Genomic DNA, 10,351 nt, shown 5'->3' on the forward strand with positions numbered 1-10,351 from the left:
CCCAAACACTCCACTATTCTCTTTCCAGTGCCCTTCCTCTATATGTAGTTTGGGCTGCTGATTGCTTGTTTGGGGGGTGAGTAGGAATTTTTGGGGTGCTCCTGTTTGGCCATGGGCTCCTGTTTTTCTTGCCTACTCCATACTGCTGAGAGTCCTGTTCTTGGAGTGGTATTTTTATTGGTTTAATAGGCTTTCAGTCTGAGCAGGAAAGAAAGGAAAATTTATTGGGGTAAATACCCGAGGCATTACTGGGCTAAGGGTGCCCTTTGTCTCTCTATGCCACCTTGGCCATTTGTCATTGGGGGGGTGCCCTTTAGGCTTGGGAGGTGCACTGGGATGAATGCTGAGCTGATGGTGCCATGGTGCACTTGTCAGGTTCATATATACTCAATGTTCTCATAGCAAAGACAAACAATTCCTTCCAGTCCTTTGCTGCAGGACCATAAGTGGAGCCTGCAAACATGTCCAGGAGTGGGAAACTTCTCTGCCCAAGCTATATTTTGATTTGTCTAATGTTTATGTTTATTTGGTGGTTTGCAAATCCTGTATGTTATATTGGAATGATCTTCTTCACCACAGCTACAGTGTTTTGCATCTTCTTTAAGAAGAAGAGTTTGGATTTGATATCCTCAAAGAGGTTAACATTCTCCTTTCCCTTCCTCCCCCACAACAAACAGTCTGTGAGGTGAGTGGGGCTAAGAGAATTCAGAGAAGTGTGACTAGCCCAAGGTCACCCAGCAGCTGCATGTGGAGGAGAGGAGACGTGAACCCGGTTCCCCAGATTATGAGTCTACCGCTCTTAACCACTACACCACACTGGCTCTTTGTGTGTGGACAAAACTGCTTCACCAAATTGCTTGCATATCAGGCAAAACGGCATATAAACTTTTGTATATACAGATAAATTCACGATAAAATGCTGATGAATTTTAACAAGGACTTTAAAATCAATAACACTGGTCAACAACAAATTTGTTGTGTGCATTTTTTCAGTTGATTTAGGACGAATCTGATGCACTGAATCCAAAAATCACATTGGTTTTGCTCAATCAGGTCAAGTTTTTGAGCTATGGCCACATGTCGTTTTTTTACGTTTTTGTTCACATGTACGCTTGTGTGGAGCATTTTAGAAGAAGTTGGTGGGGCTAAAATGCCATGTCGAATAATTGTTTTGATTGGAAATGATTATTTTAATGACAAGAAGTATTCAGGTCCGATAGCTCTGGGTGATTATGTCGAAAAGGGATCAGTTTGAAGTCATAAAACCTGCGTTTTTTCTCAGAAGAGGACTTGGTGTATTGTGCAGATATTGCGCAGCTTCTGCTCAAGCTTGGAGTGCCACAGTACAAACCCAAACATTGGAGACTGTTCATCGACAGCAGCAAGCGATCACTGAAATGTGTTCTGCTACACAACGGCAACCAGTTTGCCTCTATACCCCTGGCTCACTCGAGTACACTGAAGGAGAACTATGAAGCGGTGAAGTATGTGCTGGAGAAAATTGGTTATGATCAGCATAAGTGGTTTATTTGTGTTGACCTGAAGATGGTGAACTTTTTGTTGGGACAACAGTCTGGCTTCACCAGGTACCCATGTTTTCTGTGCATGTGGGATAGTAGGGACCGTGCTCAGCATTACACGAAGAAGGACTGGCCTGTGCGGGAGGAATTGGTGCCTTGCAAAAAAAGGAATGTCATCAACAATCGTCTGGTGGGCAGAGACAGAATACTCTTCCCACCGCTGCACATCAAGCTCGGCTTAATCAAGCAGTTCACCAAGGCTTTGGACGATGGTGACTGCTTCACTTACTTGTGCCAGGCTTTTCCAGGATTGACCATGGAGAAGTTGAAAGTTGGTATCTTTGACGGTCCTCAGATCCGTCAGCTCATCAGAGATCCAGAGTTCGGAAAGTCAGTGAACGAAGTGGAACTTGAAGCGTGGAAGGCATTTGTTCTGGTAGTGAAGAACTTTCTTGGCAACAATAAGGCCAGAAACTACGCAGAACTTGTCAACTGCTTTCAGAAACCTGGGCTGCAACATGAGAGTCAAGATGCACTACCTATTTTCACATGTGGACCGGTTTCCTGAGAACCTGGGTTCAATGAGTGACGAGCAGGGGGAGAGATTCCATCAGGACATGAAAGAGATGGAGACCAGGTATCAGGGTCGCTGGGACGCAGTCATGATGGCTGACTACTGTTGGACTCTGAAGAGAGACCTCCCTGCTGCTGAGCATTCCAGGAGTTCCAAGAAACGGAAGTTCAAGCCCTGAAGTTTGAAAAATGGTGAAACAACATGTAATTTACGTGTACTTACCTTTATCAATGCCCACCATTCAGTTTACAGTAAACCTGACCTGATGGAGAGAAACAGATGCCATTTCCTGATTCAGCAGTGCAAAAATACCCTAAATCAGTTGTAGAAATCTAGACAACATTCAAAAAGTAAAAAAAAAAATGTTGCCCAGTGTAATCTACAAACTGGAGGTGGAAATAGGGAGAACCAAAGATTGGGAAAACGAGAAACTGAGAGAAACAGAAGTTCACAGATTGGCCCATCCCTTGGCTCACCTTACCTTACTGCCTTCTATAGCTTTTGAATAGCTTTCCCCCACATGGATCTTATACCAAAATTGAGCCAGACATGGAGAAAATAGGGACAGTTCTCACTTCAGGTGGAATAATATCAGCGTAATTCTTTTGTTTTAGGGCACGAAATCTATTTTTCATGTGGGGAGTTCCCCAGGTACTGCAGTGCTGCAAGATCTTTTATAAGACTACATAATGCAACTTCATGAGCTTAGCCCCAAGGTACAGTGTTATATTATCCTCGACCAGCTACAACTGTCAAGAAAGGGGCATAAACATCTCATGGCAATGCAAAAGGCACCTGGAAGCTACACTGGTCCTATTATTTACTAGACAACGATGACCATGGCATAATGTCTTCCATTGCTCAAAAAGCTGGTGGAGGCTGTATATTTGTGACCTTCAAAAACTGCCTATTAATAAGGTCAACCTATTCTGCACTTCTAAGATATTACTAAATGCTTGCTGGAAGATAATTTGACTCTTTTGTTGGTATCGCTGAACCAAAGGAGGGTTTACAAATGTAATTGCCTGTACAGTTTGAGATTTGCCACATTCTCCTGAAGAATCCTACAAATTGTAAGGATGTTGGATGCCATCCAGTCCAAAACTTTGGTCAGTTCAGGAAATCTGCATGGGAGAGCTTATCACTTTCCAAGGCACTGTGTCTCACTGCCACGGGAAAGTAGGCATCTGCCTAATACTGAGTCATCCCACACAGGGAGAGCTGTGGGCAGGATGCTGCATTGCAGGGCGTTGGACTAGTTGACCCTCAGGGGTCCTTTCCAGTTCTAAGATGGTACAGAATACACTGAAGCCATTATGATCTGGACAATATATTTTTAGCATTCAGTGGATAGCCAGGCTGTGATGACCTCAGACTGTACCATGTGAAAGTACATTTGAAAAGGATATTAACCAGATGGGAAATGATGCATGAAAGTTGTGTGGAAAGGAATTCATTTCATCAAAAAGAAACATTCAGATCACTCCTATCTTTAGGTGATACAGTGTCCTGTAATTCCTATGCTTATATGGTGGTGGTGGGGTTTGGGTGGGTAATCTTTTTTACTTCATTGGCAGGTATTGTAACAATATAAAATATAAACAAATTAATACAGTTCTGCCAGAAGAGTACAATAGGGCCCCCAGGTATTTTGCACATATAGCCCTGCTGGGTCAGGCCAGAGAGTCATTTAGTCCAGCATCCTGTTCTCAGAGTGGCCAACCAGGTGCCTGCAGGAGACCCACAAGCAGGACCCAAGAACAAGAGAACTCTCCCCTCCCTCATTTTCCAGCAAGTGGCATTCAAAAGCATTACTGCCTCTAACCATGGAAACTCATAATATTCATAATGAATATTAAAAGCATTCATTGTGAAAAACATAAAGCATGCTACAAAAGGAAGTCTATTGAAGGAGTACACCAATGTAATTGGGGATTCACTTAACCAAATTTCACGATTACTGATTAGTATGGTGAATATGGAAATTTGTTAGACTGGAGATTTACTTGCCATTACCAATGACACATATTATTTGTGTTGGAGATAATTTAAAACCACCATATAGCAATAAGCAGTGAGTTATTTAGTGCTGGGGGTCATCATGTCATGTGATAATTCTAGTCTTTTAAGGGTGTACGACTAAATGGTCAGGCACTGGGCTCACATATTCCCCCCCCCATCATGTGGGGAGGGGTGTTTAAATTGCACACATTTTCAGGCAAGCACACAATGACCCAGAATGTAAGTCCCACACAAATCGGGGGTTGCCTATAAAAATAAATCCTGCGTTTAGATGCAATGGGTACCTACTCAAGGTAGACCCATTGAAGTTGCTGGAGATGACTAAGGGATGATCCACATCTATCTTCTGCCCTGTGTCCAAGTGTTTTTTGTTTGTTGGTTTGCCCCGAGCTTCCCCATGAAAGCTCACTCTTTAAAGCTGAATTGGAACAAGCATCCATTCAGGTTTTCCAAAGATCAATGTTTTTCTCCAATTGAGCTTTAAAGAATGGGTTTCTGTGGGGAAAGCTCCAAAGCAAAAAACAGGGTGCTCAGACACAGAGCTTTAAATCGTGGGTGTGCCAGGAAAAAGTGGAGGAAAGATAAGTGTGGATTAGCCCTAATTTAGATTCATTAATTTCAGCGTATCCGCTCTAACTGAGTACATTTGTACCTCAGGTTAAGAACTTAATTCGTTCTGGAGGTCTGTTCTTAACCTGAAACTGTTCTTAACCTGAGGCACCACTTTAGCTAGTGGGGCCTCCCGCTGCCACCGCACTGCTGTGGCGCAATTTCTGTTATTATCCTGAAGCAAAGTTCTAAACCCGAGGTACTATTTCTGAGTTAGCGGAATCTGTAACCTGAAGGAAGCGTCTGTGACTTGAAGCATCTGTAACCCGTGGTACCACTGTATAACAACCCAATGCTGTTATAGCCTTCCTGATTAATGGAGGAAGAAAGTAGGAGCTATGAGCCTATGTGCACCAACACAAAGCTCATGCATAATTTTGTTTATTAAGTCAAAGTTTGTGACTTATTGTTAAATGCAAACATAACCATTCAAACAATAGCTAAACATTCTGGTTAGATCAGGAGTGGGGAATCTGCACTCCTCCCGATGTTGCTGAATTTCAGCTCCCCTAGCCAACATTCTTAATGGTAAGGAATGACAGAAGTTGCAGTTCAATAACACCTGAAGGTTTCTAATCCCTGCTTGAGATCTTAACTTTGTGGAGCTGCCTGCAAAACCCCATGGCCTGTTGTGCCCTGATGAATCCATTTAAATCACTGAAAAAGGAGACTGTTGGGGCTATTATTTCTCCAATCAGTGAATTCTGGTGGTGACCAACTGATGAATTCCCCACTTGTTGAAAAACCCTATTGTATTCCAGGCCCTGCTGCAGAACAGTAATCAAGGAAATGAAAGACATTCTAAGGAGAAGATTTTAAATGAATCTCCCTGTAATTGCTGGGTACTGACATAATCTTAAACTAAAATAGCAGGTAACAGAATCCTTTCCGATTGAAAATACCTTTTAAAGGAAGAATGAAATGCATAGGATACCTACAACAAACTGTGCCTTGTTAGTGTGCATTAGCCTGAAATTTATAGCTTCCCTGTAAAAGCTAATTTAATGTTACAATAAAGGTATTGTTTGTTTGAGCATTTTTGCATGTCTAGACTGCTCTTGGGGCTCTATTTTTCCCCCTACCTAAGCTGTGCCATAAAGCATAGCAGGGAGACAATATATTTCCGACTTCTCATGGATTGCTATTATTTTACAAGTCATTAACCCCCAGAGATCTTTAAAACATTCAGAGAGCAGCATGGTGTGGAACATACAAAGTTTAAAAAGTTAATTTCAGTGCATGATTTGAGTGCCCTTTCATTGTGCCATTGAGGGCCTTTTCAGCGAAGATAGGCAGAAAAACTGAACATGGCTGGGGGCTGCATTCTGCCTTGGTTGTGTGACTTCAAAGGTGCTTGACCCCTCACTTGCAGTGTTGTATTTCTATTGATTTTTCATTATTTCTTTCCTCCCCCCCCCCACTTTTTTTTTACTGTTGTCTACAGACTGGGGAATAACTGATGCTTGCACTTTCTACCACTAATTAAGATTAGCTTTTGAATTCATAATACAAATGCACTGTAGAGCATTTGTCCATTTGTTGGCTCAAAAACACACCAAAGCTTCTCAAAAGCCCCGGCTCACCTAATACTCAATGGAAAGAGATGACTTTACACCAAGATTGGCCTGGTTTACAGGTCATGCTAAGCTGAACCTTGGCCTAGCTTGAACATGCAGAGTACTGGAGAAGAGACTCTAGCTGCTTTGCTTCTCTCCTGTTGCTTTGCTGCTGTGCTATGTTGAGTTCAGCCATGGCTTGGCTTGACACAGAGGTAGCCAATGTATTTTTTTTTTTTATAAAATTTTTATTAGTTTTACAGAAGTTTTTATAACAAACAAACATAAAAGAAAAACAGACAAACAAACAAATATAATTTCAACATGTCCTTTCATAGACTTCTTTCCTCGGACTTCCCCATACCTCCCCTTTCTGCATCCTCATGTCCAAATTTTATAGCAACTTATAAATGTTTTTTCCCATCCTAATTCATCATAGTCCTTTCTTAATCTGATCTTATATTACTGCAACCCTTTCTCTCTGTAAAATCTCGACATTCTAAGCTTCATCAAGTTTATAATAGTTCTTAAGATAAATCTTAAATTTCTTCCAATCTTCTTCCGCAGTCTCCTTTCCCTGGTCACGAATTCTGCTTGTCATTTCCGCCAATGTCATATAGTCAATCACTTTCATCTGCCATTCTTCCAAGGTGGGTAAATCTTGTGTCTTCCAATACTTTGCGATCAGTATTCTTGCTGCTGTTGTTGCATACATGAAAAAGGTTCTATCATTTTTTGGCACCAATTGGCCGACAATGCCCAAGAGAAAGGCCTCTGGTTTCTTAAGGAAGGTATATTTAAATACCTTTTTCATTTCATTATATATCATCTCCCAGAAAGCCTTAATCTTCGGGCATGTCCACCAAAGATGATAAAAAGTACCTTCAGTTTCCTTACATTTCCAACATTTGTTATCAGGCAAATGGTAAATTTTTGCTAGCTTAACTGGGGTCATGTACCACCTATAGACCATTTTCATAACATTTTCCTTTAAAGCACTACATGCCGTAAATTTAATACCAGTGTTCCACAACCTTTCCCAGTCAGCAGACATAATATTATGACCAATATCCTGTGCCCACAGAGGTAGCCAATGTAGTGCCCTCCGGTGGTTATGGACTACAACTCTCATCTGCCCCAGCCACTACGGCCAATTGCTAGGGATTATGGGAATTGTAGGCCACACATTATTCTCCTCCACTAAGGTGGAAGCTGTCTTCAGCTGCACAAAAATTACAGGAGACACATGAATGCACACTCTCATTTTGACTGTTCAAATATGTGCTACTGCCTTCAAATGATCTTTTAGGAAATTATAAGTCACCAATGAGACATTTTCATAAATACTACTATTAAGATAATACTGTACAATAATCATTTTGAATGTGTACGGATTGTTTCATTGTAGCCCCTGCCTTGGCCTTAGAGGCTAATTGAGAGCCCATGAGACCTCTAAGTTCTGTTCCTTGATGACTTTGCTCTCTGTGTGTACAAAGGGAGCAGGAACAAAGCATCTATCTTATGCCTTCTTACATTTTCTTAAAAGGCTGCAAATGTATGCGCTCCCGTTTACTTACTTTATTTAGAAAAATAATAACAACATACTTTCAATAAGAAATTCCCAAGGCAGATGCCACAGCATTACAATAATAATTTTAAAAAATCACAAGTTCAGAAGAACAATTGAATAAATAATAAAAACAATCAAATAATTTCAAGCAGCAGCAGCAAGCAGCAGTTGCAACTCTGGTACATTCAGCAGTTTAAAAGCTTTGGAGCAAGCCACATTGAATGTCATGAGGCTTACTACTGAGTAAATATGTTTAAGATCAGGCTTAATAGTACTAACACAGGGATGTGGAAACTGTGGTCCTCTGGATAATGTTGGACGGCATCTCCCATTATTCCTGATAACTGGCCATATTGGATGGGGCTTGTGTGGGTTGGAGTTTAGCGTTATCTAGACACTCACAAGTTCCTTGTCCTAGTGGCTAGTAGCTGCCATTTCCCACAAGAAATTTCCTAAGAATAATATGAGATCATCATGTAGCCTTTTTCTGAGAGGTCTTCTGCAGCAAAACCTTAAGAGAATGTAGATGACTTCCCTCAAATGTAGATGACTTCCCTCAAAGAACCAAAGAACCAAAGAACCTCATTGCTTGTGACTGAGGGGGCAAAACATGGTAAGTACTTCTGCAGTGAACTTCTTTCCAGTAACTACCTTCTCAGAAGACAGCACCTCCTCACTGCACTGAGAAACATTTATTAAGCAGATCTTAGCTAGTTGGCAAGGGTGATGACTTTTGACAGGCAATCTGTGTGCCTAGATAGTGACAGAAATCAGCTTCCCCTGGTAATGGAGTGCTTTGCAATGGAATTGCTTTGCAATTAAGGTGTGTGGACCTCTATGCTTCCAATGTGGGTAGTCTGTGCTTGACTAATGGACATCATGTCTGAATAGAAGTAGGAGCACATCAGGGATAGAGCTTGCAGCATGCCCCTATCCTCTGGAATTCTACAAATACCTCTTTATGCATGTTACTTGTGAAGCAGGCTCTTGAGAGTTTCAATTCCATATCATCATCACCACCACCACCAAATTACGGTAACTAGAGGACAAGCAGAATACAATGCAATGATGGAATGAAATCCCACAAAGCTGGTATGGGCCAGTGGCTCTCCAGATGCTGCTGGAATGCAACTTCCAACAGCTCTGACCATTGGCCATGCTGGCTTGGGATGATGGGAGCTGGAGTCAAAAAACATCTGTAGGGAGACACTTTTTCCACTCATGCCTTTTAATAAAAATAATCAATATTTTCAAGTCTGTTTCATCATGCAGGGCTTTTTTTCAGGGGGAACTCACAGGAACTCAGCTCCAGCACCTCTCAGGTGGGCACCCCTGAATGAGGGAGGTGTTCATGGTGAGTTCTGGCACCCCTTTTCATATAAAATTAGCACTGGTTTCATGCATCCCTATATCAGTTGTAATTTCATATTGGGCTGGTTCAGATGCAACACTAAACTATGGTTTAGCATTGCATAAAAGAGCCTTGGGTTCACCTGCTCTCCCCACCTGTTCTCCCCTGTGGCATGGCTGAAAGGAATGACAGGAAGCATTCCCTTCTGCTTTGAAACTTATCAGCATTCCCCATTAATCCGCCTGCTCGGTGCAGAGGTGGGACAATGTCCCACGTTATCGTGGGGGTCCCGGCCGCATCATGGTCCACAGTTGACCAATCCCACTGCCCAGGGGGTGTGGCTGGGACCTTTTAACCAGCTGTGTGGGCCAGCTGGCTTCCTTCTGGTTTGGTTCTTTGATCTCCTGCCCTCCTGCCCTTTTGCCAGGTTTTTGACACTGGCCTTTGACCATGGTTGGTCACTGTTGAGGGGCTTGGTAGGAATTTTTCCACCTGGCAAATTGGCATTGGTCATTTGTTTTTCGCCTACCTCGTAGCAATCATCACAGCTTTTGTAAGGTTTGGCGGTTAGGCATTGGTTGATCTTACGTTGGGGGAGGTAAGGTGTGGCCATCACCTGCCCCTCCAATATTAAGGGTATTCCGTTAAAGGAATCCAGGTGTGTGGATCTTGTCCGAAGCCTGGGGAGGGGCTAGGGCCATTCCATGACCCCATTGGGAACCCTAGGGTGAGCTCGAGTTGATTTGCATTGATGGAGCTCCCCTTATTGTTGGTTGACCCTTACAGGACACCCTGCATAATGGGCAGGAGGTAGATATAGTCAGGTCAATTCCAGTGCCTAAGCCAATACCGCTCACATTCTGTAACAAATAAAGTTGTGGCCTAAATTTGCCCAATAACCATTAACCTACTTGGCAGGGGGTTGGACTCGATGGCCCTTGTGATCTCTTCCAACTCTATGATTCTATGATTAATATCTGTGTCCTTGTGTCTTATTCATCAACGAAGGGTGGCCTCAGGGTCTTGACATGCAATATCTGAACTCAGAGCAACCCTGGCTAGTTTAAACAGTGGTTAGTGAGCAAGTCAGAATCATAAACTATTATTTGCTTTAGCTTGCTGAACTAACCGTATTTCCCTTGAGGGTCA

This window comes from Podarcis vaucheri (genome assembly GCF_965113315.1).
Source record: "Podarcis vaucheri genome assembly, chromosome: Z".
Taxonomy (NCBI): domain Eukaryota; kingdom Metazoa; phylum Chordata; class Lepidosauria; order Squamata; family Lacertidae; genus Podarcis; species Podarcis vaucheri.